At 44.5% G+C, this 24,305-nt stretch overlaps 1 long non-coding RNA gene across 1 annotated transcript; it reads right to left on the bottom strand.

The window, feature by feature from the left end:
- Positions 1–13,437: 13,437 nt before the first annotated feature.
- LOC130277597 (uncharacterized) lies at positions 13,438–22,592 on the bottom strand. The gene is made up of 3 exons (XR_008845486.1): positions 22,525–22,592; positions 17,186–17,288; positions 13,438–13,972 (listed from the first exon to the last, which is right to left on the bottom strand). It is a non-coding gene; the product is annotated as an uncharacterized LOC130277597 (long non-coding RNA).
- Positions 22,593–24,305: the final 1,713 nt, after the last annotated feature.

Raw genomic sequence — 24,305 nt, 5'->3', positions numbered from 1 at the left:
AGCAGATGCACCACTACAACTCCCAGCATGCACTTTAGCTGTTTGTGCAAGCTGGGAGTTGTAGTTATACAACAGCTGAAGGTACACTTTTCCATAGAAAAAATGTGCCTCCAGCTGTTGCAAAACCATAAGTCCCAGCATGCCCATAAGGGAATGCTGGGAGTTGTGGTGGTCTGCCTCCTGCTGTTGCATAACTACAGCTCCCAGCATGCCCTTTTTGCATGCTGGGAGCTGTTGCTAAGCAACAGCAGGAGGCTGTCACTCACCTCTAACGATCCACGCCGGCGAGTCAGTCCCTCGTCGTCACCGCCGCCGCTGCTGCTCCTGGGGCTCCCGATCCCAACATTGACGCCGGGGATCGGGGTCCCCAGCACCCGGGGTGCACGTCCCGCACCCGCTCACGTCCTCCGGAAGAGGGGCGGAGCGGGTGCGGGAGTGACACCCGCAGCAGGCGCCCTGATTGGTCGGCCGGTAATCCGGCCGACGAATCAGGGCGATCATGAGATGGCACCAGTGCCACCTCACCCCTGCAGGCTCTGGCTGTTCGGGGCCGTCAGAGACGGCCCCGAACAGCCAGTAATTCCGGGTCACCGGGTCACTGGAGACCCGATTGACCCGGAATCGCCGCAGATCACTGGACTGAATTGTCCAGCGATCTGCAGCGATCGCCGACATGGGGGGGCATAATGACCCCCCTGGGGGATATGCCGGGATGCCTGCTGAACGATTTCAGCAGGCATCCGGCTCCGGTCCCCAACCGGCTAGCGGTGGGGGCCGGATTTCCCACGGGCGTATGGATACGCCCTCGGTCCTTAAGGACTCGGGATGCAGGGCGTATCCATACGCCCTATGTCCTGAAGAGGTTAAAAAATCATAACCCTTTAAATTTTGCACCTAAAAATCCATATGATGGCTTATTTTTTGTGCCACCAATTCTACTTTGTAATGACATCAGTACCATTAGCAGCACCATTTTTGTATTGATCGGACTTTTTGATCGCTTTTTATTCATTTTTTCATTATATAAAAAGTGACCAAAAATACGCTGTTTTGGACTTTGGAATTTTTGTTGTGTGCTCGCCATTGACCGTGTGGTTTAATTAATGTTATATTTTTATAATTCGGACATTTCCGCACATGACGATACCACATATGTTTATTTTTATTTACACTGTTTTTTTTTTTAAATGGGAAAAGGGGGGTGATTCAAACTTTTATTAGGGAAGGAGTTAAATGATCTTTATTCACTTTTTTCCCCCCACTTTTTTTTTGCAGTGTTATAGCCCCCTCTAGTGGCTATAAAACTGCATGCCCTGATCTCTTACATTGAGCAATGGTTTCTCATAGGAAACCATTGATCAATGATTCTGCCGCTTGACTACTCATGCCTGGATCTCAGGCACTGAGCAGTCATTCGGCAATCGGACACCAGGAGGCAAGGTAGGAGACCCTCCACGTGTCTTACAGCTGTTCGGGATGCCGCGATTTCGCCACGGCGATACGGAACAGCCCCCTGAGCTAACCAGCAACGTTTTACTTTCACTTTAGACGCAGTGTTCAACTTTGAACACCGCGTCTAAAGGGTTAATAGCGTGCAGCACCACGATCAGTGCAGCACACTATTAGCCATGGGTCCTGGGTGTTGCATGCTGTGGCCCCGCGTTATAGAACGGGAGCAGACTCAGGGCGTCTAGGTACGCCCTGAGTTCTTAAGGGGTTAAAGGAGTAGTCCAGTCCTGAAAAACTTATCCCCTAGCCTAAGGATTGGGGATAAGTTTCAGATTGCTGGGGTCGGACTGCTGGGTCCCCCGCGATCTCCTGTACGGGGCCCTGGCAGCCCGCGGGAAGGGGGTGTGTTGACCAACGCATGAAGCGGTGGCTGACACACCCCCTCAATACAACTCTATGGCAGGGCTGGGGTCCCATACAGGAGATCGCGGGGCCCCCCAGCGGTCGGACACCCCATAATCTGAATCTTATCCCCTATCCTTAGGATAGGGGATAAGTTTTTCTGAACTGGATATCTCCTTTAATAGAATTTAGTAAAATTGGTCACACTGGGTTTTGGGAAAAGAAAGGAGTTAGGTTTATATTTCAACTATTTGAAGGAGGAGCGCTCTGCCATAGAGTTGTATTGAGGGGGCGTGTCGGCCACTGCTTCCTGCCGTAGTCAACACGCCCCCTTCCCGCGGGCTGCTGGAGTACCGTACAGGAGATCGCGGGGGGCCCCAGTGATCTGAAACTTTTCCCCTATCCTTAGGATAGGGGATACATTTTTCAGAACTGGATATCTCCTTTAATAGAATTTTGTAAAATTGGTCACACTGGGTTTTGGGAAAAGAAAGAAGTTAGGTTTATATTTCAACTATTTGAAGGAGGAGAACTGAGGAATTTAAATGAAATTAGGCAAGAATATAATATAGGAACGGAACATACGTTATGGTTGTTACAAATAAAGCAAGCGGACAGATATACCCAGAATAGAAAATTATAAAAAATTGTTGAAAATCCTTTTTTTGAGTGGTTACAATCTGAGGTAGCGGGATTCAAAAGAGAAGAATGGTTAATATATATGCAAAATTGAGGGATGAATTGGACAAGGATGAGAAAGAGTATATCAAAACAAAATGGGAAAAAGAAGGAATTAACTTGCCAACTGAATCTTGGAGTACCGCTCTAAATAATCTCACTGATGTTTCAACTACGGTAATATGAATTTTAAACTTATCCAATTTAAGTGTCTTCATAATCTCTATTTTACTCCCCAAAAAATTATTAAGGTTAAAATATTGGAATTCTTCGAATATATGAAGAAAATAGATGAAGCAGATTTCATCCACATGATCTGGAACTGTCAGTCATTACAAGTTTATTGGTAAGAGATTACTGTAACATTAAAACAGAAAAAGATAATTCCCGAGACCCAGTTTTTGAATTTTGAATATTTATTTAATAAGTCTGTCTGTAAAGGGATAAATGAGAAATTACTAATCAAACTGTTGATGTGCGCCAAGAAAGCGGTGCTGCTTGTGTGGGTATCTGAAAAACAACCAAGGGTGAAGGCTTGGATACATTTAGTTGATAAGATAAAGAAATTTTAACTATGAATGATAACATGTAAAAAAAAAAAAGAAAAAAAAAAGGTCAAGTACATTCAACAGATGTGGGACAAATTGGAATTTTTTTTCTTTTCTTTTTCGGGTCCTCTCTCCTCTGGTTGGCATAGGGTGGGGGTTTGGAAATGATAAATTATGTATGGAAATTAATAATTATTGTTGTTTGTAAAATATCATTTGAAATATAAAATATATTTTTTTTAAGTGTCCCTGTCAATAAAAAGGCTTTGCACTTCACTCTGCTGCTTGCTGAAATCTCTGTCCAGTTGTATTTTAACAAATCTCATTCTCTCAATTCATCCTTCACAATGCATACAATGAAATCCAGTGTACATTTGCAGCAAATTCCCTAACAAAATCTGCATGTAGAAAAATGCCTGAAAAAACCTGTGTGGAAACCTAGCCTAAGAGTAGGATTATCTGTGGAATTTCCGCAGCGTATTTGCTGCAGAAAATCAGCAGCGGATTTTGCTACTATTGACTTTGATGGGTCAGAAGGAAAATCTGCAAATCTGCCTCTATTGCAGAAAACATGCTGTGGAAATTCAGTAAGTAATCCGCCCATGTGAACATACCCTAAGGGGTTTCTGCTGCAGATCTGCTGCAGATTTGCTGTCACAGATTTTGCTACCTATTCAAGTCAATGGGCAACAAAATCTGCAGCAGAAAATCTACAGCAGAAAATACGCATGTGTGAATGCACCCTAAGAGTCTATTCACACATACAGTATTCTGTGCAGATTTGATGCACAGGATTTAAAGCGGTATTCAGTCAGTGTGGTTTACATTGAAATCTGCAGCAGAAAATCCTGCACATCAAATCTGTGCAGAATACTGTATGTGTAAATACGCCATTAGGGTACATTCACACGAGCGGATTTTATGATGCGCATCCACCGCTGAAGGATCACTGTATGGTGCCTTTACATGTGTCTGCAATACGCCGCTACGAACAGACACACTGCGATGTGCAGGTCACCGCGTGCATGCGCAGTATACTCATAGAGCAGGGGGAGCGGCTGCGATGAGTGCGAGTACACCGTGCATGCTCGCCCACTCGCACATCGCTTCAGTGTGTCTGCTCGTAGCAGCGTATTGCCTTAGTATTTTACACTGCAGATCCACCGCTGAAGGACCTCTGTATGGTGCCCTTAAATGTGCCTGCTCGGAGCGGCAATACGGCACTCCGAGCAGACACACTGCGATGTGTGAGTCGCCGCGCATGCGCGCGGCGACTCGCACATCACAGTGTGTCTGCTCGTAAGTATTGCTGCTCCAAGCAGACACATATAAAGGCAGTATATAGGAGGTCCTTCAGCAGCAGATCCGCAGCTAAATATGCTACGAAAATCTGCACGTGTGAACGTACCCTTAAGGAGGATAAAGTTCTGACCTGATTTATCTTTGGCTTATTCTTTAACATCACGAGAATCTGGCACTTTAAGGTTCTATTCACACATACAGTAATTTGTGCAGATTTAATGCGCAGATTTGATGTGCAGGATTAGAAGCCGTGTTCAGTCATTTTGTTTACATTGAAATCTGCAGCATTAAATCCTGCACATCAAATCTGCACAGAATACTGTAAGTGTGAATAGACCCTTAAAGGGTACCTCTCATCAAAAAAACTTTTGATATATTATAGATTAATGTATGCAGAATAACTTTACAATTGCATGTTATTAAAAAAATATGCTTCTTTCTATTTAATTTTCCACTTTGAAGAAATGACCACTAGGGGTCTCCCTACCAGTCCTGGCAGAAAGCATTTCAGACTCATGCTGGAGTCCTAAACACTACGAGCTGCCAGTCTGCTTTGTTCACAAAGGAGAACACTCAGAGCTGCCAACCTGCTTTGTTCACAGCCTGTTTGGCTGTGAACAAAGCAGGCTGGCAGCTCTGAGTGTTTAGGACTCCAGCATGAGTCAGAAATGCTTGCTGACAGGACTGATCGGGAAAAATACAATAGAAAGAAGCATATTTTTCATTAACATGCTATTGGAAAGTTATTCAACATTCATTAATCTAAAATATATCAAAAGTTTATTTGATAAGAGGTACCCTTTAAAAGAGTGTGTAGACTTTTACATCAGTGTAGAGTGGGATGCATTTCTTCATTTCCACCACATATTGTTAATCAGATTGAGATCCATACAGTTTACTGAGCATGTTATTTTGCTGATATGTGTTTCCTAAAGAAAAAGCTGTAGCATTCTTTACTATGTGGCAAAATCCTTACTCTGGTCAGCACTACCTGTATTACCATTTATTTGGTGTATTTTCAGGGTAATTTTGCAGTGCTGATTTTGTGATTCTGAGATTTTTTCACAAAAAATATCCTGTTCCTCCTCTGAATAAGCTACTTAAAGGGTGTGACATATTATTAGGCAGGTGACTGGGGATTAGAAGAATAGAATGGCTATGGGAAGTTGGGATTTGGACAGTATAGACAGCTGGTTTGAATTTGGAGAAAGCATATTGTAAAGTGATAGTGGGCTAAGTCTAAGGTTATATCAGACCTCAGAATTTCCGTGCGGAATTCTGCATTGTAATTCTGCACAGAGATTTCGCTGCTACAGAGTCCCATTGAATTAAACAGGATTCTGCTGCGCAATGCACATGGCGGAATTTCTGTGCCAGTCTGCAGAAAAAATGTCCTGCAGACTCTATTCTTTCTGCATGCGCCAGAATCTGTACACCTGTACCTGTATTGACTACTCTTTCATTTGTCATGCAATTCCATATCACAAGGGCGGGGGGCGGAGGTTGGTTCTTTTTTTCAAGCATCATCTTTACATGTTTCATAAGACCAGACAACAGTTCCAGCTTAATCTAATTGGCCAACGCAGATCGGTGATTTTTCACTGAATATCACTTTCATCCAATGCTCCTCCACTCCATGGTTCCTCTCTTTAGCTCACTGTAACCTTCTATCCCCTGTTTATGTGTTAGTAAAGCCAGTTTTTACAGTCATTTCATAAACCATGTTTGTTTGTTTTTTGTACATTTTCTGGTTTCATGAATTATTGCTTTCAGTTGTCTATCCTTACATTTTGACATCTTGGTCTACCCTTGGTGTACCCATTTGTTTTCCTTTTATTCCCTTCCCATTTGTATATGTACAGAGTAAACATAAAGCTGACTGGGAACAACCAACATCTTTTCCCACACTCTTTGTAATAATTCCACCTTGAATTAGTTTTATAATCCTTTCCATTTTTGATACTGACGTCTCACTTGTTGGGGTCACTCGGCCATGTCCATAGATCGGTAAGGTCTGTAAGCACTTTTCCTGTTATCTACAGACTAATATACCTTTTTAGACTTGTGTCGTTATTTGTTTTAGAAATGCAAACTGCAAAATGATTCCACAATTCTGTCCTCAATTAATTTTTTTTCCATTTATTACATCTGGTTACACATTTCCCATGAATAAAATGTGCAATCATCTCATGTAGTTTATTTCTCAAAGCCAAAATGTTCAGCTATTGAGCAAACATTTTATTTTGTGTCATATCTTTGATTTGTGTATTTGCTATGAAATAAGAAAGCCATCTTCTCAGCTCGGGGATTCCGCAATATTTGCCAGAAGTTGTACAATGGAATATCTAAGCATGAGATTTTAAGGTTTAGTCCAGGTTGGAGCTGATTTTAGAGACCATTGCAAGCTGACAATATGTCATTCTATATTTTATCCACTAGATGTCACTACATTATCAGTTACAGTTATGCCAACAACGTTTACGTAAAAAACAGGAGTTAAAGGGGTACTCTGGTGGAAAACCTTTTTTTTTTTTAAATCAACTGGTGCCTGAAAGTTAAACAGATTTGTAAATGACTTCTATAAAAAAATCTTTACACCTCCAGTACTTTTTAGCTGTATGCTACAGAGTAAATTCTTTTCTTTTTGAATTTCTTTTTGTCTTGTCCACAGTGCTCTCTGCTGACACCTCTGTCCGTATCAGGAACTGTCCAGAGCAGGAGAAAATCCTCATTGCAAACCTATCCTGCTCTGGACAGTTCCTGACACGGACAGAGGTGTCAGCAGAGAGCACTGTGGACAAGACAAAAAAGAAATTCAAAAAGAAAAGAATGTCCTCTGTAGCATACAGCTGCTAAAAACTACTGGAAGGGTAAAGATTTTTTAATAGAAGTCATTTACAAATCTGTTTAACTTTCTGGCACAAGTTGATTTAAAAAAAAAAAGTTTTCCACCGGAGTACCCCTTTAAGGGCCTGTTGCAGGATATTACATTGTGCATTTATGTCTAGTAAAGATTCTGTTCTGCTGTTTCATAGTTATTTCATGTTACTGGGAAACCTGGACAAAACTAACAGCCATTATGGCTCCCACAGGTGTCACCCAGCTTTCTCCTGCTGGTCCTGAACAGTAAAAACTGCATTGATGACAATTTTGGCTATAACCCTTCTTTTCCGGAAGCTGAAAAAAACTTTATTTAAGATTGACTGAGCAAAATATTGTAATGGCCAAAATTCGCAAAAAACGCCACAATTTTTTATAAGGCTGTCCGGGCATGCTGGGAGTTGTAGTTTTTCAACAGCTGGAGGCATCCTGGTTGGGAAACACTGACGGGAACACCTGGTCTCCCAGCGGAATAAGGGGGGTAAGAGAGAATATACAATGCACCATTAATTCTGCCCTAACATCCTTAGGTCACAATAACTTTATGCAGGAAATCTTCAGATGGGCCGACAGAGGCTTTTAACATATTTCCTTGTGTGTTGAAGTATCCGGTAATGGAGGTCTTTATGGGTTTTGTTGGCATCTGTAGGGTGGGGTTAGGGGGGGTTGCGTTAATATCTCCTTCCACCTGTAAAGTCTGTTTACTTAGTAATGTTTTCGGAGCAGTCACTGTGACAGGAATGGTTGGCTTCAGGTGCTCATCCTCACATGACTGATCAATCTCTTTGATGCACATGGCATAACACTGGTCTTCAATACCCGGCTGTCCTGAAGCTCTATGCTTTTAGTGAATTTTTAGCTTTTTGTGCTGGAACGGTTTATTGCTCTTCCAGTTTGTGTTGACCCACAAGTAGGTGAATACTTGCTCAGTACAGGTCCAACCTGGGTAATGGTTGCAAAGATTTGAAAGTGACAACTGCATAGGGCACCAATAAGGTGGACAAGCTCTAGATTTACCGAAACCTGTCCAGAGGAAAAGTTGCTGAGTTGCCCATAGCAACCAATCAGATCGCTCCTTTCATTTTTGCAAAGGCCTCTGAAAAATGAAAGAAGCGATCTGATTGGTTGCTATGGGCAACTCAGCAACGTTTCCTCTGGACAGGTTTTGGTAAATCTCCCCCTATGAGTGCCATGACCAGGTTTTAAAAATGTGACCCCCCAACCACCATCCTCAGTTCTCCCCTTTGCCTAAAGTTTAGCTTGGGTAAACATTCATTTATGGGCCCCTATCCTGAACTAACTAATAACACATACTTCCTCTCTCCTCACATGCTCCATGCACGAAATGATGGTAACTCTATATGTATTAAACACTTGTGATAGCCTGGGGGAGTTGGGTGTAGGGAGTGTAGCTGTGCGGTTACTAAAGGGTGTCTGGTTAACCCTTTCTATTCGTGACGCCAGGGTGAGGGCTCCTCTGTAATGCTTATCCTACCGCCACCCTTCCCAAGAGTGATAGGGAGGTATAGAATAATGGAATGTCCACAACCGGAGAGTTTGCTGAAAACAGTTGGAACTTTTACTGAAGATTTTATGCAAGCTTCATAACAGGAACAGTCTCTACAAATGCAAATCCTCTTGGAGATTGACAAAGGTTGGGACCTTAAGCTATTTTGAGTCGTTAAACTGATATGCGCTGTTCCACTGGATTTAGGGGGATTTAGTTGCTGTCCAGTAGTCACGATTAGGTTAGAATTCATGGTTTAGTTTCTGCTGAGGCCGGTAGGTTTTCAGGCCTAGCATGTCTTTGAAAGTTTCGCAGATCCGTCCTGCTAGTCCAGCATCCACGACAGCAGCAACCCAAGAGAGCGATAATTGCCTACAGCTCCCTTATATGGGCAGGGGCTGAACTAGAGCTAATTGGTCCATACTGCTGTCAATCACCTTTACACAGAATCATGGGTAACATGTGACCCAAGGACCTCCAAAGGTCCTCTAACATACAATAGAGGATTTAACAAGGTCACATGACCGAAGGTCTTGCGACGCTAACCAGGTAAGTACTATACATTATATTAAATATACATTATTATTAAATAACTAGGGGCTGTCCCACCTGGTAGTTACTCTGACTTTGGGGACCACCATACAAGGTACGGTATGCAATACGGTACCGGGACACCACACACTAGAAACATGGAGTAATTTCAAATTGAATAAAAAGTAATATTTTATTGAGCACATTAAAAACAGAAAACCTGTTGCCTCTTTTGTTATTTCTTACAATGTTTACATGTACTGGCAGTAGTGACGCCATGTTTTGTCCTATTCCCCTCCTGTGTTAGCTTTTCCCCTTTTTTGTTTTTAATGTGATCAATAAAATATTACTTTTTATTCAATTTGAAATTACTCCATGTTTCTAGTGTTTAATTCTATTCCAAGGAGTTCTTATATGAAGCCCCTTAGTACCAGGTTCTTTACATTTCAATGTTTTACACCCACTTTTTTGATAGTTCTACATACTTATGCGTTTTTATGATAGAAATTCTGAGGTACAGTGCTATTTATTAATCAATAGTTTTAACTCTATATGTAGTATAGTTCATTAACTCTTAAGGGTCTATTCACACGTACAGTATTCTGCGCAGATTTGATGCGCAGGATTTCAATAGTAACACAAAATCTACTTGGGGAATAAATCCCCTCAGGATAAACTAGAAATCCCCCATAACATATAACTTTTAATTATGCTCATTAAAATAGTGTCCAAACTAGTATATTGCACATTTATTGCATCTAAATAGCAGTGGTGTTTAAAATTATCAGCACTGTATCCAATAAAATTAATTCCTATAGTATCATGAAAATGTCTGCCATGCAGACTATTAGTTTGTCATTACTATCTAGTGTACCCCGGTGCCGTGCTGCAGCTTGGGCACTCGGTGTACTAACTAGGAAAGGTCTCTGGTACAGTCTGTTATTAAAACATTAATCCTCTCTTCTAAATGTTTTCGCCATTCTGAATGGCTTTCTCAAAGAAATGAGGCACCGGAATTCAATATGCAGCAGAAAATTCTGTGCATCAATTCTGCGCAGAATACTTTACATGTAAATAGACCCTTAGGGTATGTTCAAACGCGCAGATTTTCGCAGCGTATTTAGCTGAGGATCTGCTGGCTTTACATGTGCCTGCTCATAGTGGCAATATGCTTCTACGAGCAGACACACTGCAGTGATGTGCGCGGCATACTCGCACATTGCGGCCGGTCTCTTTGCTCTGAGCTAGGCAGAGAGCTCCCGCGATGTGCGAGTATACTGCGACTCGCACATCGCAGTGTGCCTGCTGCTAGCGGCGTATTGCCACTACGAGCAGGCACATGTAAAGACAGCATAGAGCGGGCCTTCACCAGCGGATCTGCAGCGTAAAATACGCTGAAAATCCGCGTGTGTGAACGTACCCTAAAGATACTCTTCAATGCCTTGATAAAAAGCCAAGAAGACTGAAAATGTTGCTGAGTCATGTGCATGTTGAACGGGGACTCCCGTTTTCAAATCAACTGGTGCTAGAAAGTTAAACAGATTTGTAAGTTACTTTTATTAAAAAATCTTAATCATTCCAATACTTATCAACTGCTATATGCTCCAGAGGAAGTTTTGTAGTTCTTCCAGTCTGACCACAGTGCTCTCTGCTGCCACCTCTGCCCATGTCAGGAACTGTCCAGAGCAGGAGCAGATCCCCATAGCAAACCTCCCCTGCTCTGGACAGTTCCTGACATGGACAGAGATGGCAGCAGAGAGCACTGTGGTTATTCCAGAAAAAACTACACAACTTCCTCTGGAGAATACCGCAACTGATAAGTACTGTTTTTTTTCAATCTTTAACTATAAGTCCTTTACAAATCTGTCTAACTTTCTGGCACCAGTTGATTTGAAAACATTTGTTCTCAACAGAAGTACCCCTTTAAAGGGGTACTCCGCTAGAAAACATTTTTTTTAAATCAACTGGTGCCAGAAAGTTAAACAGATTTGTAAATTAAACTAGAGAAAAAAACAGACATGGTCGCACATCCACAACATGCACGACCATGATCTAATGTTTCTCAGCAACATTTCTTAAACTAACAGGTCGTTAGTGTACTTTATGATCATGAAGTGCAAGCCCGCTAGCCACGTCACAGCTGCCTGTAAGTAGCGGGTCCCTAACATTCCTAGCATAAAATGGCGCAGCACTAAGTGGTGACCACCACCGCCCCAACACCAGTGCCCACAGGGGGAATGAACCACTGGCAGAGAAGCCCCAATGCTACTCAAACTAGTCCCTGGGCCACGCCTCCCCACAGACACGGCACCGGGGCAATGGACATCACACAGCACCGCACTAGTGTGAACAGATGTAAAAAGCTCACTTACCAAGTGCTCCTAGCCAGAGACTGGGAGGCTGCCAGAGAGGCAGTCTGGGAGGTTGCACTGGTGCAGTGCTATGTGGCGTCCATTGCTGCCCCGGCATCTTGTTTGTTGGGAGGCACGGCCCAGGGACTGGTTTGAGTGGCATTGGGGGCTACTTACATTGTTGGGGTGGTGGTGGTTGTCGCTCAGTGCTGCGCCATTTTATGCTAGGGATGTTAGGGACCCGCTACTTACAGGTGGCCATGATGTGGCTTGCACTTCATGATCATAAATGACACTAATAACCTGTTAGTTTAATAAATGTTGCTTAGAAGCATTAGATCAAGTTGCATGTTGTGGATATGCGACCATGTCTGTTTTTTTCTATAGGTGAATTCACATTGTGTTTTCTATCCCCTTCTTTTTTTTTTTTCACTTGGTCTGCACTCTGCCCCTCCCTCTCAGCCCAGGCCTCTATAAATTTGCAGGAAGCTGCATTAGGGCCCTATATCTTTCTGGCAACCTCCCAGTCTCTGGCTGGGAGCACATTAAGTGAGCTTTTTACATCTTTTTACACTGGTGCGGTGCTGTTTGGCATCCATTGCTGCCCCGACACTGTGTCTGTGGGGAGGCGTGGCCCAAGGACTTGTTTGAGTGGCATTGGGGCTGCTCTGCCAGTGGGTCGTTCCCCCTGTGGGCACTGGTGTTGGGGCGGTGGTGGTCGCCGCTCAGTGCTGTACCATTTTATGCCAGGTACGTTAGGGACCCAATACTTACAAGTGGCCGTCACGTGGCTAGCGGGCTTGCACTTCATGATCATAAAGTACACTAACGACCTGTTAGTTTAATAAATGTTGCTGAGAAGCATTAGATCAAGGTGCAGGTTGTGGATGTGCGACCATGACTTTTTTTTCTCTAGTTGAATTCAGATTTGTAAATTACTACCATTTAAAAATACTAATCCTTTCAGTACTTATCAGCTGCTGTATGCTGTGCAGGAAGTTCTTTTCTTTTTGAATTTCCTTTCTGTCTGACCACAGTGCTCTCTGCTGACACCTCTTTCCATGTCAGAAACTGTCCAGAGTAGGAGCCAATCCCCATACCAAACCTATCCTGCTCTGCACAGTTCCTGACATGGACAGAGGTGTCAGCAGAGAGCACTGTGGTCAGACAAAAAGGAAATAAAGTGTCAGCAGAGAGCCCTGTGGTCAGACAGAAAGGAAATAAATAACAAAAACTTCCTGTGGAGCATACAGGAGCTGATAAGTACTGGAAGGAATAAGATTTTTTTATTGAAATTTTTTTTACAAATCTGTTAAACTTTCTGCCACCAGTTGATTTAAAAAAAATAAGAAAAATGTTTTCCAGTGAAGTACCCCTCTAAGGGGGTTGCAGCACCAAGTGTCTGTGGACTTTTAAGTACAAGAGGCTTCCTATGAACTCAAGTGAGATCTGGTATGTGCCAACCTTACAGAAGTCCAATTCAGAAATACTGAGTGATTATTGGTGATAATAAGGATCATTTATCGACTCTTTTTTCTCAGGTTTTGCACCCAAATTGTGTTGCACGTTTTGTGTGCTAGATCTTATGACCCCCCAAAAAAAAAAAAATAACCGTCTCTCGGTTTTAGAATATGTTCACGCAGCGGAATGTCCATGTGGAATTCTGCTAGAATATTCCGCTTGGACATTCCGCTGCAGCAGAGTCCCATTGACTTCAATGGGATTTTGCTCCACTGCGCACACGGGGAAACATCTGCGGTAAAAATTCAGATTCCGGTGTCCTCTCAGGAATGCATTCCTGTCTATGAGACAGCACATTTCCTAGTACCTGCTAGTTAGTGCAAATTTGCGGAATGGTCGCCTTTTTTTCCAAGCGCATATTCTGTACATTTTACTCTGTGTGAACATGGCCTTACTCAGAAAAGGAAAGGGCATGATCGCCAGGGAAAAGAGCATGGCCCTGAAAAAAAGTTGTTTTCCCGGCAGTTTTGAAAAATCCCAACATATTTACTTAAGTTCCCACATAAAATGTGGTGGATTTGAGCTCTGTAAAACCCGACAGCTCAGAGCAGTTGTGAAAAAAAGAAAAATGTAGGGAAAAATCATCACATTAGTAAATAACATGAAAAAATACCTGTCAGGAAAAAACCTACAAAGAAAACAACACTTAGTAAATCAGGCCCATTGTCATGCTCTGTGTGTGACAAGAAGACCAGTGACCAGCCTACACCCCAACTCCTGATCTGTGCTTCTCATGGTGCTGGGATTTCCTGCTGTGACAGGTAGAGCTGCTTAAGTGTTCGGGTTCAGAGCTCTTCACATGACTGCAGAGGAGAACAAAGAGAAAATGATGTTTAAAATACAAACCATACAAATATGCCATTAAATATCAGGAGGACAAATAAGCCAGCGGGACCCATTGTAGGGCCGGCCCTGCATCTATCACACACACACATACATATACAGTGACCCCTCGACCTACGATGGCCCCGACATACGATCATTTCAACATGCGATGGCCTCTCAGAGGTCATGGCATGTTAAAGGCAGCATCAACATACAATGCTTTTGTATGTCGGGGCCATCGCATAAACGGCTATCCGGCAGCGCTGACTGCTTCAGCTGCCACCGGATAGCCGTTTACGGTGCCCCGTGAGCTCCGGTGATGACTCTAACCTGTCCTCGGGGCTCCGGCGCGTCCTCTTCGGGATCCCCTGCATCGTCGGCGCTCTCCATCGTCGTCATCACGTCGCTGCGCACGCCGTCCCGTCATCCAATAGGAGCGGCGTGTGTAGCGGCGTGATGGCGGCGATGGAGCGCACAGATGCCGGGGAAGCAGAGGCCTTGCCGGAGCGTCGGGGACACCTCGGGGACGCGGCGACAGCGATGGAAAGCGACATCTTGGGAAGCGGTGACGGTCCGGAGCGGCGGGGACAGGTGAGTACAACTTCCTCTAACAGTGGTCTTCAACCTGCGGAGCTCCAGATGTTGCAAAACTACAACACCCAGCATGCCCGGACAGCCGCCACCCCTCTCCCCGGTCTCCTCACCTGCAGGAGATCAGCAGGTGCTGAGAGTCAGGGGCAGCGAAGATCGCAGAGATTGGATTGCTGTGAGGTGGCGGAGGCTGCCGCTGCTTCTGTGCACTGCTGGGGTCCGGGGATGTTACAGCATCGAAGGCAGGGACACATCAGGGGCTTGGAGCAGACGTGCGTTACTGCGCAGTGCACGTCAGCTCCCAGCAGCTCCCAACCTCTCCGGCCCTGCACTGATTTTTTTAAAGGACCTGCTCCTGCCTGTTAAAAATCCTCTCAGAGCGTCAATTTGCCGCCCCTCCAAAGATGCCGTCTGGGTCCGATGGAACCAGCCAGAGGGACCCATTGTAGGGCCAGCCCTGCCACTGTAATTTAGCATGGCACAAGCTACCATCTACAAATACTCATATACCAAATACCATTAGATATTGAGGCAGTTTTAGTTGGCCAAACATACCGTATTTTTCGCCGTATAAGACGCACTTTTTCTTCCCCAAAACAGGGGGGGAAAAGTTTGTGCGTCTTATACGGCGAATACACACCTATCGCGGCGGTCCCTGCGGCCATCAACGGCCGGGACCCGCGGCTAATAAAGGACATCACCGATCGCAGTGATGCCCTGTATTGACCCTTCAGACGCGGCGATTAAAGCTGACCGCCGCGTCTATAGAGAAAGTGACACTAACCCGGCTGCTCAGTCGGGCTGTTCGGGACCGCCGCGCTGAAATCGCGGCGTCCCGAACAGCTTACAGGACACCGGGAGGGACCTTACCTGCCTCATCGGTGTCTGCTCCGTGCCGGGATCCCCTGCATGGCCGGCGCTCTCCTTCGACGTCGTCGCGCACGCCGTCCCGTCATCCAATAGGAGCGGCGTGCATAGTGACGTGATGACGGCGACGGAGAGCGTAGAACCCGGGGAAGAAGACGTCCGGAGCGTCCTGACACCACGGGGACACGGCGACAGCGATGGAGTGACATCCAGGGCAGCGGTGACGGGTCTGGAGCGGCGGGGACATGTGAGTATTACCTCCTATCCAGTGGTCTTCAACCTGCAGACCTCCAGATGTTGCAAAACTACAACTCCCAGCATGCCCGGACAGCCAACGGCTAGATTTTGCACCTTTAAAATTGGGTGCGTCATATATGCCGGTGCGTTCTATAGGGCGAAAAATACGGTAAGTTCTTGTTATCCATAGCCTCTGTATGCAGTACTGTTTTAAGACAAAAGGCTAAATGAGCTTGAAATGTAACAAACTCTTTTCTTTACTACACATGCTAAAATAAAATCATACATAGTACATTACCCAGCAGTAGGAGACAACAAGTACAGGAGTAAGCTCCTCCCGGGGGGAAAGAAAGCGTAAAAGCTCTATCCTGAGGTGATGTTAGTGAAATGATGAGAAACAAAAAAAAACATACAACCATATAATTTCTTTACTATTTTTGTTAATAAATAAATAAATGTGACTGAAATTTCTTGTTAAAGGGGATGTCTGGTTGCTTAGCGAACCCATGTTTAAATGGTTTTTTTAAAGGGGTTCTCCGGTGCTTAGACATCTTATCCCCTATCCTTTGGATAGGGGGTAAGATGCCTGATGGTGGGAGTCCCGCCACTGGGGATCCCCGGGATCATGCACACGGCACCCCGTTTGTAATCAGTCCCCGGAGCGTGTTTGCTCCGGGTCTGATTACCGGCGACCACACGGCTGGCGGTGTGTGACGTCACGCTCCGCCCCTCAATGCAAGCCAACGGGAGGGGGCGTGACAGCTATAGATAGGGGATAAGATGTCTAAGCACCGGAGAACCACTTTATATCAACTGGTGCCAGAAAGTTAAACAGATTTGTAAATTACTTCTATTACAAAATCTTAATACTTCCGGTACTTATTAGCTGCTGAATACAACAGAGAAAATTATTTTCTTTTTGGAACACAGTGCTCTCTGCTAAAATCACGAGCACAGTGCTCTCTGCTTACATCTCTGTCCATTTTAGGAACTGTCCATAGGAACACATGCTTGCTATGGGGATTTTCCTCTGGACAGTTCTTAAAATGGACAGAGATGTCAGCAGAGAGCACTGTGCTCGTGATGTATGCAGAGAGCACTGTGTTCCAACAAGAAAATAATTTCCTCTGTAGTATTCAGCAGCTAATAAGTACTGGAAGGATTAAGATTTTTTAATAGAAGTAATTTACAAATCTGTTTAACTTCCTGGCATTGGTTGATTTAACAAAAAAAAAAAAAGTTTTCCACTGGAGTACCCCTTTAAATACCTTATGGGCAGGGTCACACGGGGCACATCCGCAGTGTATTTGCCTTTGCGAATGCGCCGATAGCAGTCACAGAGAGACTGCAGAGCAAGCTCTCGGCCACGGTCGGGAGCTCGCTTTGCAGTCCCTCTGTGACTTCTTTTGGCGCATCCACAACGTCAAATATGCTGTGGGTGCGCCCCTTGTGCGAGAGAATATTAGAGAATTTTCAGTCAATAAAGTAAGACTCACCATTCAGGACCCCCTTCTATTATCCAATTTGGAAGGTGGTTGCAAAGAGCATTCTTTCATCTGGAGGACTCAGCATGTCCATAAGTTTTTACAGACGTTTTCCCTGTGTTGGAAGAGCAGAGGAAATGAAATTACATCTACTTGCTGGGGGTCCCCACAGTGGAACAACCTGTGATCAGCTTATAAGGAGGATGAAACGGGCATCAACAAACTGTGCAAAAACCCATTTAGACTGACAGGTACCTTCCTTATGTGGTAGCCCTTCGGGGGTGTATGGTAGTGGTGGTATGGTATAGGTATACAAAGGGTTAATGTTAACCCTAGAGTTCGTGATGCCAGGCTGAGGGCTAGTATGCGGAATCAATGTTCCGGCCTATCGCCGCCCTTCTCAGTAACCATAGGTGCATAAAATAACTGAAGGTCCACAAGGAGATTTAAACTTGAACTTGAATAACTTTTACTGAAGTTCTTGCAATAACCACAGCACAGTAACAGTCTCATACAAACAGTCCTTAGGTTGCTTAGTGACTGGCAGTAGTTGCGGACCTTGAGCTAGACATAAAGTCTCTGAATTTAGGAAGAGATTTGCAGATCCGTCCGGATTTAGGGGAGTTATTAGGTCCGGAGATGCTGCAGAGTGTTTGGGAATTGATACACTCTATAGTTATAATTGTTCAGCCGTTGCCGCAAGGCTCAGGCCTAACTCACTGCGATTACTGCTGTAGAGGTCTTGCTTGCTTGACAGCCCACGAGGTAAGAGAGATGTTGCTAGCTTAGCAACCCAGGAACAAGAGAGCGAAACATGGCCGCCGCTCCCTTATATGGGCAGGGGGCGGGGCGAATCTGATTGGTCCGAACATCTGCCATTCACCATTACATGGTGTAATGGGATTGCTTACGTCGCAGGGCCTCCAAAGGTCCTTAAGCTAAATACCATAGAGTTCACCTCGTCACATGACCCGCAGGTCCTGCAACGCTAATGGAAACAAGTAATTAACCATTTATTTAAACATGTTATTCTATTTATATTAACCTATGAATAAATTAGAGATCTATACACTAGAATAGAGGCGACCAGGGGTAGACTGGCTAACAGGGATCCCTAAGTCCTAGGGACTCTGGCTATGGGGACCCATAAATAAACAAGTACCGTATAGAATGCGGTACTGGGACACCACAAACCCCCTTACTGAAGATAAGTCGGCCTCGACGTCTGTCCCCTGAGACAGAGGGACTAGGATTAGAGCAGGATGCTATAGAACAGGATGAACTGTACATTTGTTATACATCCTAAGTAGACTAAACACATTTTGATGCTATCTAGACATTTGAGTACTATCTAGACGTTTGAATGCTATCTAGACATTTAAATGCTATCTAGACATTTGAATGCTATCTAAACAATTAAAGAAGCTATCTATCCTTTAGTTTCTAGCTTCCTATACAACTCTATAAAACGTATGATACATTTTGAAGCTTACCAGGCAATTAGGTCTCCCTAGACAATTAGATAGCTGCCTAAGACAGTTTTATTAGCTCTCTATACATTTTGATGAGGCTAAATTGAGCATTAGCACATACCTCTATACATAAGGCTAACTAGATATTATTACAGCTCTATTTACCTTTTGCATCAAGCTGACTAGACATTTGTATTATCTCACACATTCTATATGCCAACAATAAGTTACTTGTTAGTTAGTACACAAAGGGTATACTGGCTAGTCGGAAGCTAGGTCACAGTAAGGGTGGCTGCTAGGGTCTATCGACTACACGCTACTTACCCCTAGAGCACTTTCAAAACAACCTATTCAGGTTATTCTTAGGATTATGTGTTTATTTTTGTACTAGCAAGATCATCTACTGGCCAGGCAGAGCATCTCACACACGCAATGAATAAAGAAGAGAAGAAGTGTACCTAACAGTGGCAGGAATTGGGTATCAATATGCTACAAATCCTTAAGTGTTTTCTTAAGTGAGATATTTATTTGTTTTTGTGTATGCACTAGAGAAATTTTGAGGTAGTACATTAAGTGAGTAATCTAGGGTACTATGTGCAAGTACTATTTGAAAGGGAATCCTCCCTATCATTTTTGGTTGAGACAGGTGCTAGCGATGGGCTATAATACTACAATACATTAGCAATAATACTACCCTCGGAGGAGCCGAGGTGTCCCCTATTGATTTACTACTAAACACCTTTAGTTTATTATACATTTGTATGTACAAAAATTATATATTTTTAGTATTGAGTGTACACGTGCTGTACGTCGATATTTTCCATGTACGACTCTGAGTTATTTTAATGTTCATAGACATTTGACTATATTTTCTATGTACAAACCTTACTTACTATTTGTGTACACAGACACAAGGACATCTTTCTGTGTACAGAACCTTATACAAATTTACTATACATTTATCAACACTTCAACAGATTTCAGGTGCATTCACCCGATAAGTGCAACATTTATCATAAGAGTTCTTATGAAGTTGGTGGTATATACATGAAGCAGGCGTGTAAGGATCAGCAGTCCACCTACACTAGGAGTCCAAAGAAAATATACAGATTGGCGTGTAAGGATCAGCAGTCCACCTAAACTAGGAGTCAAAAAAAAAATAAATGAACACGGCCTTAACCACAACTCAGCCGGTACAGTCCTTGATGAATCTCCTACAGGCTAGGAGTCTCTTAACTTAATAGTCAGGCACAAGCTTAGTGGTTACGTTACTGAACTTTAAACTGAAACAAACTTAGCACAGTCCTGCTAGGCACTTTTCTTAAACTTGGTTCCTGTAAGACAAAATGGTTAGACAGAGAAAAAAATAATAATAAGACATTACTTTAGAGTCTCTTTAGAAGATGTTCTTCACTCTTGCAGTGCCTCTCTTGGTTCCCCTATATCTGCCAACATCAGGGGCAGGATTAGACTTAACATAGCTTTGTTACACCACATTGGTGAGAATGGAGTTGTGGAAGGCAGCTTGAAAAGGGGTTATAGGCTTACTAGCCGGGATCACAGTGGGACAATAGGGCTTGAGCACCATCTCCAAATTAGGAGCAACCCATGACCCTTTCGTTGGTACCGTAGGAATTGGCAAACTCTCACTGCTCCGAGAGGGCCTTGGTACATCTGTGGGTACCCCAGGGTTAGACAAACTCTCACGGCTCCGAGAGGGTCTAGGTACCGACTTGGGTGGCCGCAACTTTGGCCTGTTTTCTTCACCCTGTGCAGAACTTGACTCTCGACGGTATGAAGAAGATGAAGAACTTGGTTCTTTGCTGTACATAGAAGATGATGAACTTGACTCTTTGCTGTACATACAAGGTGATGAACTTAACTCTTTAGGCTCCTCCTCCTTGGGTACGCTGGTGGAGGCTTTAGGAGCAGACCTTTTCAGCCTCAAGTTGAAGGGATCAGACTCCCAATCCGTTGATGGGAAATATTTGAATGGAAGCTGTGTTGGGGCTGTTGGTCTGGTGACCGCTGCAGCCCATTCTCCACGAAGGCTTTGGACAGGGGTGTACTCCACAATTTCACCCACCTCCAAGGTGTTGAACTTCTTATGGAGATATGGCCTTTGCACTGCTCGCCGGTTTACGAGGATGGTCAGTGTGGCAGTCAAGGAGTGTTCCATAACCTCTGACCTTGGCGAACTTGGCCACAGTTGCTCTTCTCCTTTCTAATGGCTCCTCCCCTTCTCGGGGGTGATCCCATTTACGGATGTACAATGCCTCCATTTCCTTGGTATTTTCTTGATACCGCACTCTTTCTTCATAGGGCAAGTGTACGTGCTTTGGAGCATAGAGTTCCTTGTATCGGGCCTTTAGCTTTTCCATCAATTCAGCCAGCTCGGCTTCTTGACGGGCCCTTTCCCTTTCTGCAGTTGGGATTGGTGGGAGTGTCTTCCCAGGTAACGGTTGAAGTACTCTGTGCATGTACTCGATCAGCTCCAGCTCATCTCCGAACACCCATTGCGGCAATTTTGGTGAGCACGGTCGTGCACTTGGCAAACTTGATCGAGGAATGACCTCAGGGCTGGAGGAGGAAGAATAGGCCGCCTCTGGTGGGGTACTCACAGCAGACTCCTCCGACGGGATCTCGGCCCACGAGCCCCAGGTCCTGTGGTGAGGGGACAATCTCACCGGTGACGCACCTCCAGGTGTTCCTGCACTGTTCGCTGGAGGTGTCTCTGGCCAATTGTCGTCATCATCAGGCAGTGGGGGAAGATTGCAGGCCCCCTCTTTGTCTAATGACAACCGCTGCAGACGGTCAGCAAGCTCTTGAAAAAGTTGGGCTGCGACTGCCACAACTTTCCGTGTTTCCGGCGCCATTTTGCCAACTTGACCACGTGGAACGCTGCTCTCCGTCATGTCTGTACTCTCCGGCTCTCTCTGCAGACTGAAGAGGTTGCTCTGCGTGGAGTCTTTTATAGTGGACTTCTCCAAAATGGCGCTGGCAGGAAGGATGCTATCATTGCAGCCCCGACTTCCGGGCCCTCCAGAAACAACTCCTGCATCTCTGAATTCCCTTTTGGCTGCGACACAGCAACTCGGTGGCCACGCCCAGGGGCGGGGCGTGGCACAGCGTGGGCTTTCTTCGTGCGCTTTTCTGGTAACAGTTGAGGTCCGCCCTTGCTGACTGGACCAGAGGATCGCAGCATAAATTTGTTGCGCAGTTTAAACATTGTAGTTGCAAGCAGATTTTCGCCTCCCCCCTTACTTTTCTCTTGGCCCTCTTGTATGGTGTACCACAAGCACCGTTCTTGTACACAGCAAGACATGAATAAATTTCGCTTTCTGGGGGGGGGGAGTATAATTTCACTAGTGGCAATAGTAGGCACACACCCGAATCCTGTTCGTGCAATGCCAAAAAGGCTTTGTGGTAGCCCTTGGGGGGTGTATGGTAGTGGTGGTATGGTATAGGTATACAAAGGGTTAATGTTAACCCTAGAGTTCGTGATGCCAGGCTGAGGGCTAGTATGCGGAATCAATGTTCCGGCCTATCGCCGCCCTTCCCAGTAACGATAGGTGCATAAAATAACTGAAGGTCCACAAGGAGATTTAAACTTGAACTTGAATAACTTTTACTGAAGCTCTTGCAATAACCACAGTACAGTAACAGTCTCATACAAACAGTCCTTAGGTTGCTTAGTGACTGGCAGTAGTTGCGGACCTTGAGCTAGACATAAAGTCTCTGAATTTAGGAAGAGATTTGCAGATCCGTCTGGATTTAGGGGAGTTATTAGGTCCGGTGATGCTGCAGAGTATTTGGGAATTGATACACTCTATAGTTATAATTGTTCAGCCGTTGCCGCAAGGCTCAGGCCTAACTCACTGCGATTACTGCTGTACAGGTCTTGCTTGCTTGACAGCCCACGAGGTAAGAGAGATGTTGCTAGCTTAGCAACCCAGGAACAAGAGAGCGAAACATGGCCGCCGCTCCCTTATATGGGCAGGGGGCGGGGCGAATCTGATTGGTCCGAACATCTGCCATTCACCATTACATGGTGTAATGGGATTGCTTACGTCACAGGGCCTCCAAAGGTCCTTAAGCTAAATACCATAGAGTTTACCTCGTCACATGACCCGCAGGTCCTGCAACGCTAAGGGAAACAAGTAATTAACCATTTATTTACACATGTTATTCTATTTATATTAACCTATGAATAAATTAGAGATCTATACACTAGAATAGAGGTGACCAGGGGTAGACTGGCTAACAGGGATCCCTAAGTCCTAGGGACTCTGGCTATGGGGACCCATAAATAAACAAGTACCGTATAGAATGCGGTACTGGGACACCACACTTACAAAAAGCTTAGTATTTAAAATCAATGTAAATTTATGTCTTCATTTGCAGGAAATGTTGCAGACTTTTGTATTTTATGCAATGAATTCTTTATACTGTTGCGGTGTATGTTCTACAGTTTGCCAACTTGGAGGCAGGAAAGTCAACCCTAGGCCCCATAAGGTTATTAGGTGGTTAGTGGTCGCTAGCATGGGGAACCCACTGCCTGACCATGATTGGTTAGAGGGAGACCGTGTGGCCATTGTGTAGACATGTCCCCATCACATAAAATGGGCAGTGTTTGTGTACTGCTGGAGTGTAAACAGTGAGTTTGTACAAGAAACATTAATTTTCTTAGTCTATGGTGATACACATGGATGGCCAAGGTCGTAGAGCTGGGCTGTGAACTGCTGTTTGGGCCATGGAAAGTAGAGTGTCATACAATTTCCATCAGACAGAAAAGCTATAGGTAATAATGATACCTAAGTGTAAGTGTTAAAGCAGTGCAGAATTTAAGCAATGTTTGCACTAGAACAGGGTCTTCTGAGAGTGCCTAGGAGACATTGACCACTTGGTTCAATGGTCAGATTAGAGACTAAGTACCAGTGTGTTCCTGGTTAATGGGACTGGGATAGATTCTTATAAATTTGCCTCACAGAACCCACAGTTGCTATTGTTATAACTGTGGCGACCACAGGGTGTTGCAGTATGTAGCAGGGTCTGGTGGTATTAACCCTGGGGGCAAGATGTTGTTAACCCCTTAGTGTTCGTGACGCCAGGATGCGGTTGTTTCGGTACAATAACTACCAACAACCAGCCCAGAAACAGTATGCAATAAAGGAATGTCCAAGGCAAGGGTTTTGCAATAACTGGAACTTTTACTTGGAATATTCAGGAAACAGTCCTTACAGTAATGCAGTTTCCACAGAGGCAACCGGGACACAGGATACCTCGCAGGCTTGCTTGGACTTCTAGTTATGAGGATATTTATGCAGGCCACTGTGCTACTAATATATTCCTTAGCTGAGTAGTAGTCACTGGATTTGTAGAGAGAATTGTAACTCATGTTTTAGAAGTGGCTGCTGTTCCTTAGGCTTTGGCCTAGATGCAATTGTGCAGGAATGTATGCTGCTTTAGTGTACAGGATGAGAAGCAGGAACTAAGAGAACTAACTGAGATTACAGCCCCTTATATACTAGGGAGCTGGACTAAAGCCTGTGCCCATGGAACTCTGGGTATATCACATGACAGTAGTTCACATGACCAAGGAAGGTCCTATACATTTTGTACAAACTGTACAACTTTATACATATGAACAATAGATACAC

This window comes from Hyla sarda, chromosome 6 (assembly GCF_029499605.1).
Source record: "Hyla sarda isolate aHylSar1 chromosome 6, aHylSar1.hap1, whole genome shotgun sequence".
NCBI classification, from domain to species: Eukaryota; Metazoa; Chordata; class Amphibia; order Anura; family Hylidae; genus Hyla; species Hyla sarda.
Note: the sequence above shows the minus strand (reverse complement) of the source record. Positions and strands in the feature narration are given on the sequence as shown.